Below are 16603 nucleotides of genomic sequence, written 5' to 3'. Positions count from 1 at the left end.
ACATGTAATCAGAGGGAATATCTTGTTTTAGGGTTTCTAGAGCTAAATAAAGTAGATTTAGTAGCTTTAATAGCTCTTGTACATAAATATACATCTACTCTAACCATGGATAAAATATTATTTTAGACGGTGTTCATGGAAGTAATTGTCACAGTTTGTCTTATTTCTGGTTTTTACTCTTTGGTTTTCACTTTGACTACAATTTCCAATTAGCCATCCGATGTGAAGAAAATTCTGTATCAACTGGAATCTGTGGATTCACAACATAGGAAACTGAGATACTGATGCAGTAAAAATGGGTGACATCAATTTTTTTAACTGTGCACGTCAGTTATTTCCCCATTACGGTTTCAGTCTCTTAAAGGAATGATGATTCAAAGTGTGGTTTAGTTAACTAAAACATATTACTAAGTTAGTATAAACTCAATCAGTGGGAAACTTGGCAGCCAGCACGATTATTTATGATGTGCCAGATGCAAAATCATGTTCCTACTTTGAAGTTTTGCTAACAAGGCATATTGCAAATTCCAGAAAGAAAAAAGAATCTCTTCTAAAGTTTTTGGACATGAAAATAACTTTATAATTGTGTTTATGAAAAGGTTTTATGGTTTGTTGTATGTGTTTATAAAGGATTGCTTGGCAAGAAATTTATAAAATTAAATAATTGTATGTTGTAACTCAAGAGCAAAGCAATTGAGAAAGGGCAATCATTGAATTGTAAGAAACAGATATTTAAATATTATTTAGAAGCCAAATCAAAATGAACCAAATCTTATTGAACTTTTCTGACTTATCTATAGTTATCTTAAAATTGTCTTCCTTTTCTTTTTCTGCTCTGTTTTCTATGATTATTCTGTTTTTTTTTTTATCACTGAATTATGGAAATATTTCTGTAACACTACCAAGTTAATGAGACCACCGGACATCTGTGTAAAGGTCGACTGTGAGTCATTTTTTAAAATTTAATAATAATGTAAAAATGGAAAATATAAATTCATGTTATCTTTGAGTGCACTTAAAGTAGGGCATAAACTTTGTAAACATGTTTATTTAGTCATAAAAATATTTTATCATACTGCATTATTCTGTTCAGGTGGTATCTGTGCCTAAGTTTTATTATTGGATTGTAACATTTATTTTCAATGAAACATAAACTGATTTTTTGATTTTGAATTTTTGATTTTTTTCAGATTTTATTTATTTATTTGTTTATTAGGGGAGAGTAGAGGTAGAGAAAGAGATTCTTAAGCAGTCTCCATGTCAGCATGGAACCCAATGTGGGACTCAATCTCAAGACCCTGAGATCATGACCTGAGCCAAAATCAAGAGCTAGATGCTTAACTGACTGAGCCACCCAAGCACCCCAAGACACAAATTGATTTTAACTGTTATAACTGGGGATTTAAATTTCTAAATTAGAAACACTCTGAAATATTTCTATCGCTATCATGTCTACAGGAAAGGTACTACTGTAGAGGTAATAGAGCTGGGTATAACAGAAGTAGCAAGAAAAACTACACATTCAATTCAATGCAACAAGTGATTATTAAGTCTCTCTCATGCACCAAAACTGTTCTAAATGTAGAATGCAAAAAAAAAGTAGTGTCAGTTATCAAAGACTTTTCAATTTGCTAAATAGAAAATGTATGCTTCCATGAATGATGTTTATTTATGACAATTCAATGTTGAATGCAGTTGAGAGGATGGTGTATTGAAGTTTTAGAAAAGAGAATGAGTAGTTCTCTACTGTTTAGGAGAGTCTTCATGTTCCAGGAAGAATTTAACCTGGAAGGAATAAGAACATTTCAGTTAGTGGAATGAGAAAAGACACAATGACCAGACTAAGAAGACTTTAGTCAGTTGAATAAGAATTAGTAAGTTGAATAAGCTTGAATAATAAACAAGTCTAGGAAGATAATAGGAAACAGGTATAAAAAGAAAATCAAGTTTTGATCAGATTTGGAGGATGTTAGATACTTTTATGATAATTTCTATATTCTAGACCTAGGTAGGTGATTTCAGTCTCATAAGTTTTGGTGGGGGGTACTAAAAAACCAGAGGAATGCAGTGTTTTGGAAAGAGTAATCCAACATTAACATTTGGGATGTATTAGCAGGAAAGATAATAGAGGCAGGAAGACTAACATAATGTAGACATGTAGTTATTACCAGGACATAGGGGGAAAATAGTAGAAGTGACGAATAAAAAGATGAGTATTAAAGAGGTGATTAAGGAAGATTTATCTTCCAATTTAGTAAAACGGTTTTATTTTTCTGGTCCTCATCCATCTTTTTTTCATTTTCTGCAGTTGTCATAGATTAAAGATGGTTGCACATTTTTGTATACAGCTCTCATTGAGAACTGGATTTTACTTCCCCTGTCCCTGATTTGGTCTGAGCTTAGTGAGACTTGCTTGAACAGTGGAACGCAGTACAGATGGGACTTTTGCAACTATAGTTCATAAAGGACTTACAGCTTCTGCCCAGAACTCTAGGAACACTTGCCCAAGGAAGCTGGCTACTCTAGGAGTGGCCAACATGGAGAGGAACCAAGGTCCTAGACAATAGCCCAAACTGAGCCTTCAACCATCAGCCAGAACAAGTTGACTAGCCATAGAAGTAGTTTGGAAGTGGATTCTCCAGCCCTGTTGAGCTGTCCTAGTCCCACGAGGAGCAGAGATGAGCTACACATAAAATTTTGAACAAAATAAAACTGTTTTAAATGCCCAAGTGTGAGTGTGGTTGTTATGCAGTAATAGATAATCAGCACAGGAGTAAATAAAAGTGTTTGAAGTCAACCTAGAACCAACCAATCAACATCAAATTGCAGGTGATATTTTGTTTCTAATTATTATTATTATAGAAATACTTCATGAGTAAGGAATTCTGATGAAATACAAATAATGAGAAAAGTCTTGACTGTCATAGGGGCATTGAAGGAGGGGCTACCCTTTAATATACGATACCAAAACATAAAATAAAAGTATATTCAAAATTCCATGGCACTGACATCCATGAGTGTTCATTCTTTTCTCACTAAAACTGATTAAAAGATTAAAATTTGTGCCCTCTCTACTGATACTATGTAAGAGCTATTTTCTCCTTTGATATGCAGCATGAGATATGTAAAATTGGAATTTGTTTAGTTTACTTGGTGACATCAAACCATTTTGAAACTAATTTTTTTTAAAAAAATTAACGTTTTTTATTTTTTAGAGAGAGAGAGAGACAGAATGCAAGTAAGGGAAGGATAGAAAGAGAAGGAGACACAGAATCTGAGACAAGCTCCAGGCTTTGAGCTGTCAGCACAAAGCCCAATGTGGGGCTCAAACTCATGAACCATGAGATCATGACCTGAGCCGAAGTCAGACGCTCAACCAATGGAGCCACCCAGGTGCCCCTTGAAACTCTCATTTTAAAAAACTTGCTTAAAAGTTTCTGCCTTCTTAGAAGCATAAGAAATTACTAAGTCTGTTAGTTTAAGTTTTTTCCAGAAATGTCTTTTAGACTATCAGTTTACATAAAGTGAAAAGACTTCATTTTGTTCTTTTATCATATCCCTGATAATTGGGAAGAGGAATTATATTCTCTCAACATGGAAAATAAGACAAGGAGTAGCGCTCTTTGGAGAAATCAACTATAATTTTAATAAACACTTCATGGAGCATTCATAAATATTTAAGGGCATTAATAAGGTATCTAACCGTTTGTTCTTATTTCTTCTTTATTTTCATCGACAATAAGAATGAGGGGAATATTTATTTAGGACAATGCTAAGAAGGCAAATCAACACTTTCTTTTTTATATGGTTCTTAATCAAGAAAGAGGCAAAAGAATTTGCAATGGCATGCATGGAGCTAGAGTGTGTGAAATAAGTCAGTCAGAGAAAGACAAATACCATATGATGTCACTCCTATGTGGAATTTAAGAAACAAAACACATGAACATATGGGAGGGGGGAAAAAGAGAGACAGAAACAAACTGTAAGAGACTCTTTATGACAAGAGAACAAACTGAGGGTTGATGGAGGGCTGTGGGTGGGGATGAGCTAGATGGGGGATGGATATTAAGGAGGACACTTGTTATGATGAGCACTGGATGGTGTATGTAAATGATAAATCACTGAATTCTACTCTTAAAGCCAATATTGTACTGTACAATTAGCCAGAATTTAAAAAAAATTGAAAAGAAATCACCATACCAAATAAATAAATGCAAATACAGAAAAGATGAAAAAAAAAAAACAAGCATAAAATCTTCTGAGTTGTAGAAATCTTTTGATCATCATCATTAGGCAATATATATTAGGTGTGTGCGGGGGGGATTTCTGATCGCTTTTAAAATTATCTGAGTGGACACAGAACAAAACAAAACAAAAATATATGAATTATTTATCTGTTGAAGAACTGATATTGTTCAGAACGAAATTCTGTAAGATTTTTTCTGCATAATACACAAAAATTTAAAGATAATGTAATGAAATGATCAGGCACAGTATCTCTTCTAGTGTCCTTGTTCTTTTGAATGAAAATTTTAATCTTCAAATTTATCCCTAAGTTGAACCATTTCTTTTTTTTATGTTTATTTATTTTTGAGAGGGGTGAGGGGGGCAGAGAGAGAGGGGAGAGGACATCAGATACGAAGCAGGCTCTGTGCTGAGAGCAGAGAGCTTGTTGTGGGGCTTGAACTCATGAACTGTGAGATCATGACCTGAGCTGAAGTCGGACACTTAACCAACTGAGCCTCCCAGCACCCCAGTTGGACAGCTTTTTATTTCTGTCTTTTAAATACAACATGTGTACTTCTTCACTTCTGAATAAATGATTGTTACAAAGGAAAAAAAAAAGAAGAAGAAAGAAGCAAAAGAAATAAGAACTAAAATTTAACTCCAAGAAATGCTTCAAAACATGAAAGCCAAATATAAACATGTTTTCCAGTATTAAGGCAAGGTGGGAAGAAATGAAATACATCCATCTCTTTAAGTCATCAGAAAAGAAGGAGACAAATACTAACTTTCAGAGTTAATAAAAAAGGTACTAATCACATTTAAACAAATTATGCTTTAAGTTATTCTGTAATCAAGTATTCATTAACATCTCAAAGCTTCTACGTGTGGCTGTTCAGATTGAAAAATACAGTAGGATGCTACTTTAACAACAGCCTACAACAAAATTGACTTTATGATCTGGTGGGGTGGCCGGAAGAAGCTAGAAAGGCATCAAGGAGAGGGTTAGGACTTCAAGCAGGCTATTGTGAAGGTGTATGAAAAAGTAAAAAAAACATGACTCAAAGTTGGGAAAAGTGAACCTAGTTTTGTATGTAGTGGGAGGAAGTTTGGCAACACTATTACCTGTGGTAATTTGAACAATAGAAAATATACCTAATGAATGTGTAAATCTGTCTAAGCGGATTTTCAGGCAGTGTGTTGAAGGTAACACCCAGCCTCCCTGCTTGTGGTAAAATGTGAGAAGAAAGAGATAAGCAATACAGAAGACTGCTTCTAAAATGAGAGTAGGAAAAACTGGTCTCATAATGGAACTATTACTCCATGTGAAATGGTTTCACACTGAGCTGTACTCTCATAAACCTTATTTTGAATATATTTGTCCAGGAAGTTAACCACCACAGCCATCCAATAAGAGAATTGTTCTAAAAAAGTTTCAGACAGTAACCTATGTTTTCAAGCGTGCTATTGTGATAATGACGGAATATGTCTGTGATGAAGGTTTGTAAGTCAGTGAATAGTCAATCAAGGGGGCCACGGGCCCAAACAAAATGGGAATAAAATGGCCTGTCTCTTTTTGGATGATCACTGTGGCATAAGGAACTCTGGCTGGGCATACAGAAGTTGGGATAGTTCTAGGTTCTTTACATGTGTTGTAGTCTACAATTGCTTTAAGCAGTCTATGGAAGAAAATGCATATATGTAATCATTTTGATTTTTTTTCAGTAGTTGGCATATTGAGAAAATAAAACATTTAAGCTTTTATAAATAAACATTTGTTGCAGCATAAGCATTTCAGGTAATCAATACTGAACAAAATTTACTTAAAATATTGAGTAAATGCACTATTTTGCATTCTGACCACGGGTTTAATTCCTAAGTAAAACAAGAAGCAAAAGATAGCCCACATATAATGAGCTTGAAATGCTCATGCAGCTTGCTTCCACAAGCAGCAAAAGCTAGGGAAGATGCTTGCTGTGATGGAAGAATGAAGGCACTGACTCAAGAGTGGAGTCTTTTCAAACACAGATGCTGTTATTTTGTTCCCATGTTCAAGCTGACCACAAAGGTACCCCCGCTTCTACCCCCCAATCCCATGCCATGGAACTGAGTCTGGGGAGAGGGAAGCCATCCTGAGAGTGTAACCCGGTACATGTCCAAGAGATGATTTCCAGGAGCCAGAAACTGGAGGCATTTAATGTGCAAAATGATTGTGGTGCCTGGGAATGTTTTATGTAGCAAGGCTGAAATGATAAATAAAATTTGACCTGAATATCTGATTTGGTCAGAATCTTCGAGGTGGTAGACACCGAGGAAATCAACTGTGAATAAGCCTCAGTGTAGGTAGGCCTGTGTGTGAGCTACACACAGGTAAGCTTTGCACAATTCTAATGCAACTCAGCGTATGACAAGTGTAATATTAAAGAGATAATACGAAAATATAAACACGATACTAAAGCATGGAAAAGCAAACATTTTAACTTGGGAGCGTGTGGCATTTAGAGCATCAGGGAAAACTGAGAGAAGGAGGTGAAATTTGGGGTGGTTTTAAAACACAGGTAGTAGTTTTAGAAAAAAAGCTAGAGAACAGACATTCCAGACTATGGAAGAGCATCAGCAAAGAAGTGGAGGCATGAAAATACATGACAGATTCAAGGAATTATGAGTATTCAGATATGGCTATGATAAGAGATGACTGTGACCTTTGGAGGCGATTGGTAAGTACCCTAAATGCCATGCTAATGAGTTTGGACTTGTACCTCATAGGCAATGAAAAGTCATAGAAGTATTTTAAGCAAGAATATGGCATAATCAGATCTATGTTTAAGAAAGAACAAACTGTATTCTCCAATATGGTAGTGACAAGCACATGAGACTATTTGAATTTAAAATTAAATTAATTAAAATTAAACAAAATTAATTTGAGTTAATTAAGTAGTTACATTTCAAGTGCTCAGCCACATATGGACAATGCATCATTATAGAAAGGTTTATTGGACAGTGTTTGTATGCAGAATAGACCAATGACATCAAGCATCAGAGGAAGGGAAATCATTTAAGGAGCTATTTCCACAGTCACCCAAAGAGATAACAGGGGTCTGATGTAAGAAGAATGGCACTGGGAATACAAATTGAATGGACGGAGACAAAATCAACATATGCCTTAAGGGTGGTTGGAAGCTCATTGTGAAATTGAACTCATATGCTCACCCTTCTGAGATGAACTGTTTAAGAAACACATGTAAGATTCAGTACCAAAATACTAGGTAACTTACTAGAATAGCAGAATTGGGGAGTGTGACTTGAATCAGGGGCCACATCTAGGCCTCAATACTTTTACCCTAAGTCTAGATTTGGGAGGCTCCATGGAAGAAAGAATTTGCCACACGAGGGGAGTGTGGTAACCAACCTCCATGATGGTCCTCAGTGTTTCTTAGCTGATAGTATGCAGAGTTGTTCAGTCCCTTCTACTTTATTATTTTTTTTTCAATATATGAAATGTATTGTCAAATTGGTTTCCATACAACACCCAGTGCTCATCCCAAAAGGTGCCCTCCTCAATACCCATCACCCACACCCCCCTCCCTCCCACCCACCATCAACCCTCAGTTTGTTCTCAGTTTTTAACAGTCTCTTATGCTTTGGCTCTCTCCCACTCTAACCTCTTTTTTTTTTTCCCTTCCCCTCCCCCATGGGTTTCTGTTAAGTTTCTCAGGATCCACATAAGAGTGAAACCATATGGTATCTGTCTTTCTCTGTATGGCTTATTTCACTTAGCATCACACTCTCCAGTTCCATCCATGTTGCTACAAAGGGCCATATTTCATTCTTTCTCATTGCCACGTAGTACTCCATTGTGTATATAAACCACAATTTCTTTACCATTCATCAATAGCACTGCTAGGAATTTACCCAAGGGATACAGGAGTACTGATGCATAGGGCCACTTGTACCCCAGTGTTTATAGCAGCACTCTCAAAAACAGTCCCTTCTACTTTAAATAGAGCTGACTTGTGTAACCAATAAAACATTATGAATATCACAGTGTAACTTCTAATTTGGCAAAATGGACATGGAAGCCTCCACTTTCCTCTCTCTCGAATTGATCATTCTGGAAGCCAACCACATGGCAAGGGTACTTCAATAGCTCTATGGAGAAGCACACATGGAGAGGAACTGAGGTCTCCACCAACAACCAGTATTCACTTTTCAGGCATGTGTAAGCATCCTTGGAAACAGAGGCTCCAGCCCCAGTCAAGCTTTCGGATGTTGCAACTCTAGCTGACACCTTGACCGCAGCCTCATGAGAAACCAGGCACAGGACATGAGCCAGACACCTAGTTTATCTGTCCTTGGAATTCTGACCCCACAAGCAACTGTATAAAATTATACACGTTTTGTTTTAAACTGCTAAGTTTTGAGGCACTTTTCATGCACCAATAAATGTAGGGAGTTGTTCTTAAGAAGCTGATCCTTCATTCAAGGATGTAAAGAAATGAGACACACATGTATATAACTTTTGAACATATTCATTCTACACCGTCAAGACATATGAGCAGAAGAAACTCGGGGTCTTACGACTCACACTTCCTCTCATAAAGGCCTTGGGGGAGGAGTTTGGCAAGTATTATTCTAAAAGAAATCGGCAGATTGAGACAGGGTTCCCAAACACCAGTGACTGGTTGTAGATCATAAAGAGGAGGAATGAGGCTACCATGACTTTGGACATAGCTTACACTTAGACAGAGACAGGCTTTACAATAGAATTTCTATGGCTTCTACTTTTTCATGTGCAAGGAAAGATTGTGCGAGAGGTATGGTGGACAGTTTAGGACTTTCACAAGCTGACTCTACTTTTGATGGAGAGTGATTACTTCTGCTTTTCTGTCTGGTTACTAGTATTTTACATTTCTACCCATAGCATCTGCTATAGATATATTATCTTCATTAATTCATTTAAAACATTCTAATTTAGTGTTACAAATCCTTGCAAAGCATTGTCACAACTGTTTCCTTTTACCATAACAGATACTTATTTTAGTTTTTATTTTGATCGTATAAACTCAATGCCAAAAGCAGATTCGAAGTCGATGTATATCATTAGAATAGAAGTAATAAAAAAACCATGTCATAAAAATTTCAAGTGAAGTATTGTAAACCAAAGACTTTTGACAGCCACCATTCATTGAGCACCTACATTAGATGTTTTCCCTCAAAGTGGCATCACTGAGTTCTCTGAAAGAAAACGTACATTTTGTGTTTCTGTTTTAATGATAAGCTAAAAAATTAACATATGTATATACTGGATTGTGTATATGACCATGTTATATCTGAGTATGGCCACTCAAGTTCAGTTCTCATGTTTGCCCATGTGTTTACAATCCCATTGATAATTATAGAAAATTATTTATTTAATAATTATAATCATCAAGTAGACAGCAAAATTGACAGGTAAAACCCTAACAAATAAACAAAAATGCCCTATATTGAGGCATTAGGTACCATATCTGGGCCACGAATAGACATATTGGGCAGATCCTGTTTGCCCAGTTTGCAACAATTATTGGAAGTAAATGTATAGTGGTGAATGAAGAGTACAATATGTGTCTGTCTACAATCCAGAAATAATTGGTTTAAACATCCACTTAATGTTGATTTCAATCACACTCAATTTTACTCTAACTTAAAGTAAGCAATAGACTTTTACAAAATTATCAAGAAGTACCTTGTTAATTTTGAGCCTGCACGTTTCATTTTATGGTTGTTTTTGTAAGTGACAAGTAGGGTAACCATCATCTTGTACATGAAATCATGCCTGTAGAACGGCCTTTTTAAAGGTAATGGTAAGAGTATGTTCACAACAATGGGAACACATAAGCAAACACAACCTACTGATCAAATCTTATGTAAGCTATTTGCTATATGTAAATTCTTCAGGATTAGCCAATTTCTTATTTAGTAAGTTCTATTTTGTCCCCTAATATTTTAAGCTTTCCAATTCTTTTTTCATTTAAAACTCACCTCCTAATGTGCTCAATTCTCTAAGAACAGGTTTACGTCGTACGTTTGTTTATGGCACAATATGTCACTGCAGCCTTTTGTTGCTCGTCACACCTATACCAGTACTAAAAGATACAATAGAGTAATCAGCAAATATACAACTTCGTATCAACTAAAAGCACTTTGCAGAAGGGGAGAGACTCCGAGGCAACAGATTTCCTATGGCAGTACTTTCCTAAGTGTACTAAGGTAATTAGCCTCAATAGGAGATAATTTTGGTTCACAGGGGTTGCTGTTGTTTTAAGTCTTTCTGGGAAATTTGGATTTTCCATTGATAGCAGTTTTAACATGTCACACTGGAGCCAGAGTGAATTAAAGTGAAGAGCTACACAGTCTAAACAAACATTCCTTCCCATTATCAGAAGCCTGACAACATAATAGCATAAACTATAGTCATGTGGTCACATTCACAAGTAATACAAGAATAATTAAAAATCAAAGAAATGCTACATTTCCTAAACCAGACTTGAGCTGGGGTAAGCATGTTTAAAATTACCACTTTCCTCCCACTCCCTTAAGTTTTCTATTACGTTTTAAAATAAAACAATATATACGGCGATGTTTACTTGAATCATTCTCATGGTTAGTCTACCTTGATGTTTTGTAAAATTAAGGCAGACCATGGTAATATGGCAATACAATTTCAGGTATTTATATCTTGAAAATACTTTTGATTTGCATTCTTAATTTTTTTAAATATAATTTTTTTATTTTACCAGAGGTGCACAATTATGCAAACAAATTTAAAGCTGTAATTCCACTACATTTTACATTTCCCCCAAAGATGTTAGTAAAATTTGGCTTTATTTACTATGAAGACCCTTTAAACATGTAATGGGTAATGTAGTTAACATGTTGAAAATGAAATATTTTTCTATGTAATTTCCCTTGTTTTTACAAATAAGAGATGTAAAAAATAACTCACAAAAATGGAAAGAATTATACTTCAGTGGTCTCCAAAGTAAACATACTTTCTCAATAATTTTGGTATTCTAATATTACTTTATTACTTTTAGATGAGAGTGGTACAGATAATAAAAATTTTTTAGAACACTTTTGGCCACAGAATGTGTTATAAAACAGAAATGATTTTTTTGTTGTTGTTTAACAACAACAAACAAAAACAAAAAATTAACAAAAAACAATTTTTGTTTTTGTTTGTTGTTGTTAATGTTGTGTTTGTTATATTAAAAAAAAACACTCTTTTAGGCTTAGACTCTGCATGTGTGTATCTGATGGGAGATGAACTCACCTAAACATGCTTGGAGCTTAATGACCACACGTCCTGCGCTTTCTAAGACCCTCATTTTCCAGTATTCTGTTTCCATAAGTATACTGAGATTTCCCCAGCCTAATTATTTTTATTCAGAAAACAAAACAGATCAATTACCATGATATTAAAGCGCCTCCAAATGAGGCTTTGTTGTTTCTTCTGTAGCAATTCTCTAAGGAGAGGTCTGGAAAACAACTCCCTATACACTCAACTTTATTCTGGTTTGGTGTCTTGGAAAAACAACTGAATATTGTTCTGAATTCAGGGATTGGGGTCAAGTGATAAGTGAACAGGAAATACCAAGCCGCACCAAAATGTAGGATGGGTAGGAATTCAATTCAACTTGTTTTTTAGGTACCTACTGTTTACTAAAAATTATACTAGGTACTCTATGGGACGATATAATTAGAAATGTCCAGCTCTATTCACAGAGAACATATAAACAGTGGGGAGATAAAATATAAGAAAGCAATTACTACGTAAGGCCTATTGTAAAATGTTAAAAGAAAAGAAAAAGTGCTGGGGAAACAACAAAAAGACACAAGTTCTGTAAAATATCCCCAGTTCAGTATTTCCAACCCCAGCCATATATGAGAAGCACTTAGGAAGATCTAGGTAAGTACTTTCTTTGACCTACTGAATTTCTTGGGGCAAGGTGTAGGGGTAGAAACTGGAATGCATATTAAAAAAAATTTTATCCTAATAATCTTGAAGCACAATCATGTTTAGAAACATTAATCCATACTATCCAGGTATAGGAAAATTATGGAATTTTATGTAATGCTATCTTTAGCCCTCCTAATTATTTTCTAACTGGGGCTCATTCACAAGGAACAGACTCTTTCAAATTAACTTCTATTTGCCAAATTCAAAACATCTCCGTGCAGTCCCACCCATCTCCAGTCTCTTCATTTACTCAGACAACCTTTTATAATTTCATACAAATATTGATATATGCTTCCATTTTTTACTGGGCTCTTTAGTTATTCGTTCATGCTTTTATTTTGAATACACTACAATAAGGTCATTGTGAAAATTGTTCTTATAGTTAAAATGCATATATATATATATATATACATTTATATATATACACATTTTGGAAGACGTTAGAAAACTACTCTTCACAAGCATGAAGTTTATTTTCTTCCATTACAATACTTGTCAAAGTGCAAAATTTACTCAATTTTTTTAAATTGCTTAGAATATCATATTTCTGCTAAACTGAGTAAACTTTTATAAGTATTAATAAAGCAAGAAAGCAAAGTTTCCAGGAAAGTGTAAGTAGAAAGTATTTTTTCATTACTACATGCGTATGGCCAAAGCCCAATACCAATTCATGGAACATGACAATATATCATACTAGGGTCATTAGACAAATAGGTATGAAAGGATAGGAAATGTTTGTGACAGCACCACTGAGTTCAGCCAGCTGGATTTGGAGTAAGATAGAGAGACTTTAAGAGCTCCCTGTGGGAAATAATAAATGTATCTCCTTCTTGGGTTAAAAACAACAACATCAACAACAAAAATCCCATAAAGCATACGGATGGGGGAAGGGAAGAACAGAGTGAAATTCTGGCACTGTGTTCTTTCCATTGCCATTGCACTGAGGCTATTCAATTCTTCCTGGCTAAAAGGACACGAGTTTCATCATACCATGCTTCCAGACCATGCAGATTTCTGATCCAAAACAACTCTATTTCCAGCCCATGACACAATGAAAAATGCCTCTGGGTCAAGGCTCAGGGAAGCAGTGCCCAAGATGGAATGGGTACCACATTTTGTAAAAGCTCTCTAGCAAAAAAGATGTCAGTAGAAAGTTGGAGCATTAAAATAGTTCAAATGGTACACGGAGAGTTGCTGTAATAGACAGTATAGTTTTCAGTTTCTGATCGTCACCCCGGCAGTCATGACATTAATAACCCAGTGAACAATAATCTTAGGCTCATCTAATTTTATTTTAGCCGTTACGCTTTAATCTAAGTATTGTGTACACAGGAAAAATTAGGCTACTTTATGTGTGCGCTGACTTTGTGTTTATTAAGGTATTTATGTATTTATGTGTTTCTGTATGTATTTATTTGCTTTAATCCATCATGGGAAATTTTTCCACAAAATGATGGCCAGCTCAGGAAAATTATTTACGGACTTACTAATTATTCAACCAACAAGTATTTACTGAACAGTGGTCACGTCTCACGTCAAAACAAGGTCCACAGGCTAAAGGAGCAGCCTCAGTGGTGGTCTTGGACTTTGAGAGAACTTTATTCAGTGGAAGAATGCAAAGCATGTACCTGAAACACAATCGATAGACGTAAAAGGAGGTGATTCTAAAGCCCTCAAAAACATTTTCCTTAGCTGCCCCTGTGTTGCCTCTTGATATCCAGCCTTGACTTTGTTATTAATTGGGTGGGGCCAGTTATAGAGAAGACAAAGATGGGAAGTGTAACAAACAGCAATATCACTTCTTTGGATTAGACCAAAACTATTCAAAATTTTACTAAAAAAAAAAAAAACCCTTTAAATTCAGTTATACAAAAGTAAGATCATCTGGTCATTTAAAATCAGCTTGTACACAAAAAAAGAGAGATGCAGGATGCCATTTGCATATGTTTGACAAATATTTATACTTTAAGATCACTACAATCATAAAGGCATTCTAGCAGAATGATTCATATGAAGTGGGTTAAGTAATAAAACCACTGCCATTAAAACTTGAATGAGTTTCTCTCTAGAAATTCCTATTGTGGGGAGTAATTTTAATCTGACACTCTGCCCATTAAATGACTTCCATTAAACCGTGAACCCCTTGAGAAAAAAAGAATATCTCTTTTTAGTTTTGTACAGTACTTAGTGCACTTAGAGAGTTTAGTTTTTTAAAATGCATGAGTTAGTCTAGTGAAAAATTATTTTTAAAAGGCATGCTTAACAGATGTCTTCAATGCACCATGTGGCCAAATTATATTTTTGATCTTCTTGCCCAAACTGTTCTTCCTTCCCATAGTTACCTACATCTCAGTAAATGGCAATCTCTTTCTACCTGAGCTAAGTCTAAATCTTCGTGGTTATTGCTGATTCTTTTCATTCTCCCACATTCACCTAAGTCTTCATGGTTATTGTTGACTCTTTTCATTCTCCCACATTCACGGCTGATCCATCCACAAATCCTATGAACTCCTACTGGGGCAGAGGCTGAGCTGTTCTAATAAGGAGACCACGAAATAGAGGCTTAAGACCCCCAAAGTTAGTTCTTTGTTGGATAAGAGTTCAATAAAGTAGCCAAGGTCTCCCAGGCAGTGGCAGATATGCCTTCCTCAACACAGCCTAAGGTGCTCCAGTCATTGCCATTCTAAGCACCTTCTGAGGTGCTTCATTTCCAGAAGGAATGAAGGAAAAAGGAGAAGCTAATGCAAGGCAGCCATCTTTAGGAAGATGGCTAGGAGCTGACATAGCATTTCCACTTAACATCCGTTGGTGAGTGGGGCGTCTGGGTGGCTCAGTCAGTTAAGAATCAGACGTCGGCTCAGGTCGTGATCTCACCGTTCATGAGCTTGAGCCCCACATCAGGCTCTCTGCTGTCAGCACAGATCCTGATTCAGATTCCCTGTCCCACCACCTGCCTCCGCCCGGTCCTCCCCCGCTCACGCATGTATGTGCTCTCTCTCTCTCTCTCTCTCAAAAATAAATAAACATTTAAAAAAAATAAAACAAGAAACATCCCATTGGCGAGAAACTAGTCCTATGGACACTGCGCAGCAAGCTTGGAAATCTAGGTTCTAGCTGGGCATTCTTATGCCCAGGAAGGAGAGAATAGATATAGGAGGACAGCCAGGGTTCTCTGCCATGAGTTTAGATTTTCAAAATAGATTCAGTCTCCAGTTACTTCTCACGTCCTCTGCTGACCCCTCCTGCGCCACTGGAAGTCCCCATCTTCCATCACCTGTAACTGTTGTTACTGTTTCTGCTCTGCTTTCCCTAAATCTACTCACATCTCGGCCAATGATGGTGTTAAAACTCATGGGAGCAGGGTATTTTTCTGCTCTTCACCCCGCAATAACTTCCCACCTCATTTGGAGTAAAAGCACGTGGGTTGGGTCTGCTATTTCTTGAGTTCAGCTCCTACTTGTACATGGGCCACCTGGCTCTAAACACGGCCTGCATGCTCGCACCTCCGGGCACTTGTGATTCCTCAGTCTAGCACTTTCTTCCTCCAGCTCTCCCCAAGGCTCACCCCTCACCTTTATGTTGCCTCAAATGGCCCCATCCTGGCAATGCCTTGCTGGGCCACCCTGTACAAAACTGCATCTTCTCCTTCACTTTCGCACCCCTTATCCTCCTTTCCTGTTTTATTTTTCTCCTCAGAACCTTGTAGCATATTACGCATTTTACTTAATGCTGTTTGTTGTCCTTCCAATTTCAGAACGTAAGCTCCAGGACAGTAGATGTTTTTGTCTGTTTTGTTCTCTGTACCTTGTATAGTGCCTGGGCTTATAGCAAATGCTCAGTTAATACTTTTGAGGGAATCAGAGGCAAAATAAATGTATGAATTCAGGCATCTGACTTCCCATTTAAAACATCACCTTGTAAATACTTAACAGAATATAAGGAATCAATCTTATAATAATTAACATTGTGAGGCTCTACGACTAGGGACTGTATACTGAATAAGCTATGGAAGGAAACAGAGACCTGAAACTGGGAGATTTTATGTTTACTGCTGTTCTGAGACTAACCTGTTTTTGAAATAAACAACTAATTTTCTCCCTATTTGCTTCAATTTTCTTGGCTCAGTAGAGCATAAATACCTACTTCAGATTTATAGGGATTTGGAAACTTAAATATGTGAAAAAGGCAATGTAATATCTCAAAAGTATCTGCATATAATTATCTTAAAGTTTATAACCTTTATTCACATAAAAGAGTAGCAAACAATTTGCTAATTTCAAAGAGTATACCTGTGTAATTTGTACTTTTCTACTTTGTGTCTATCTCTCAGTTTGTAGTGAACCCCAAAGATGCCTTGAATATGTTTAATAAAATAATCAT

The 16603-nt window shown here is 36.2% G+C and overlaps 1 long non-coding RNA gene across 1 annotated transcript in view; it reads right to left on the bottom strand.

The window, feature by feature from the left end:
- Positions 1-1645: 1645 nt before the first annotated feature.
- LOC122237637 overlaps positions 1646-16603 on the bottom strand; it is a 55427-nt gene continuing 40469 nt past the window's right edge. The window contains exons 2-3 of the long non-coding RNA XR_006216223.1: positions 10246-10349; positions 1646-1785 (exon numbers count right to left, since the gene is read on the bottom strand). This is a non-coding gene — a long non-coding RNA (uncharacterized LOC122237637). The remainder of the gene's footprint in view (positions 1786-10245; positions 10350-16603) is intronic.

Source organism: Panthera tigris, chromosome B1 (genome assembly GCF_018350195.1).
Source record: "Panthera tigris isolate Pti1 chromosome B1, P.tigris_Pti1_mat1.1, whole genome shotgun sequence".
Classification (NCBI taxonomy): Eukaryota; Metazoa; Chordata; class Mammalia; order Carnivora; family Felidae; genus Panthera; species Panthera tigris.
The sequence above is the reverse complement of the archived record's forward strand: the minus strand, read 5'-3'. Positions and strand labels throughout refer to the sequence as shown.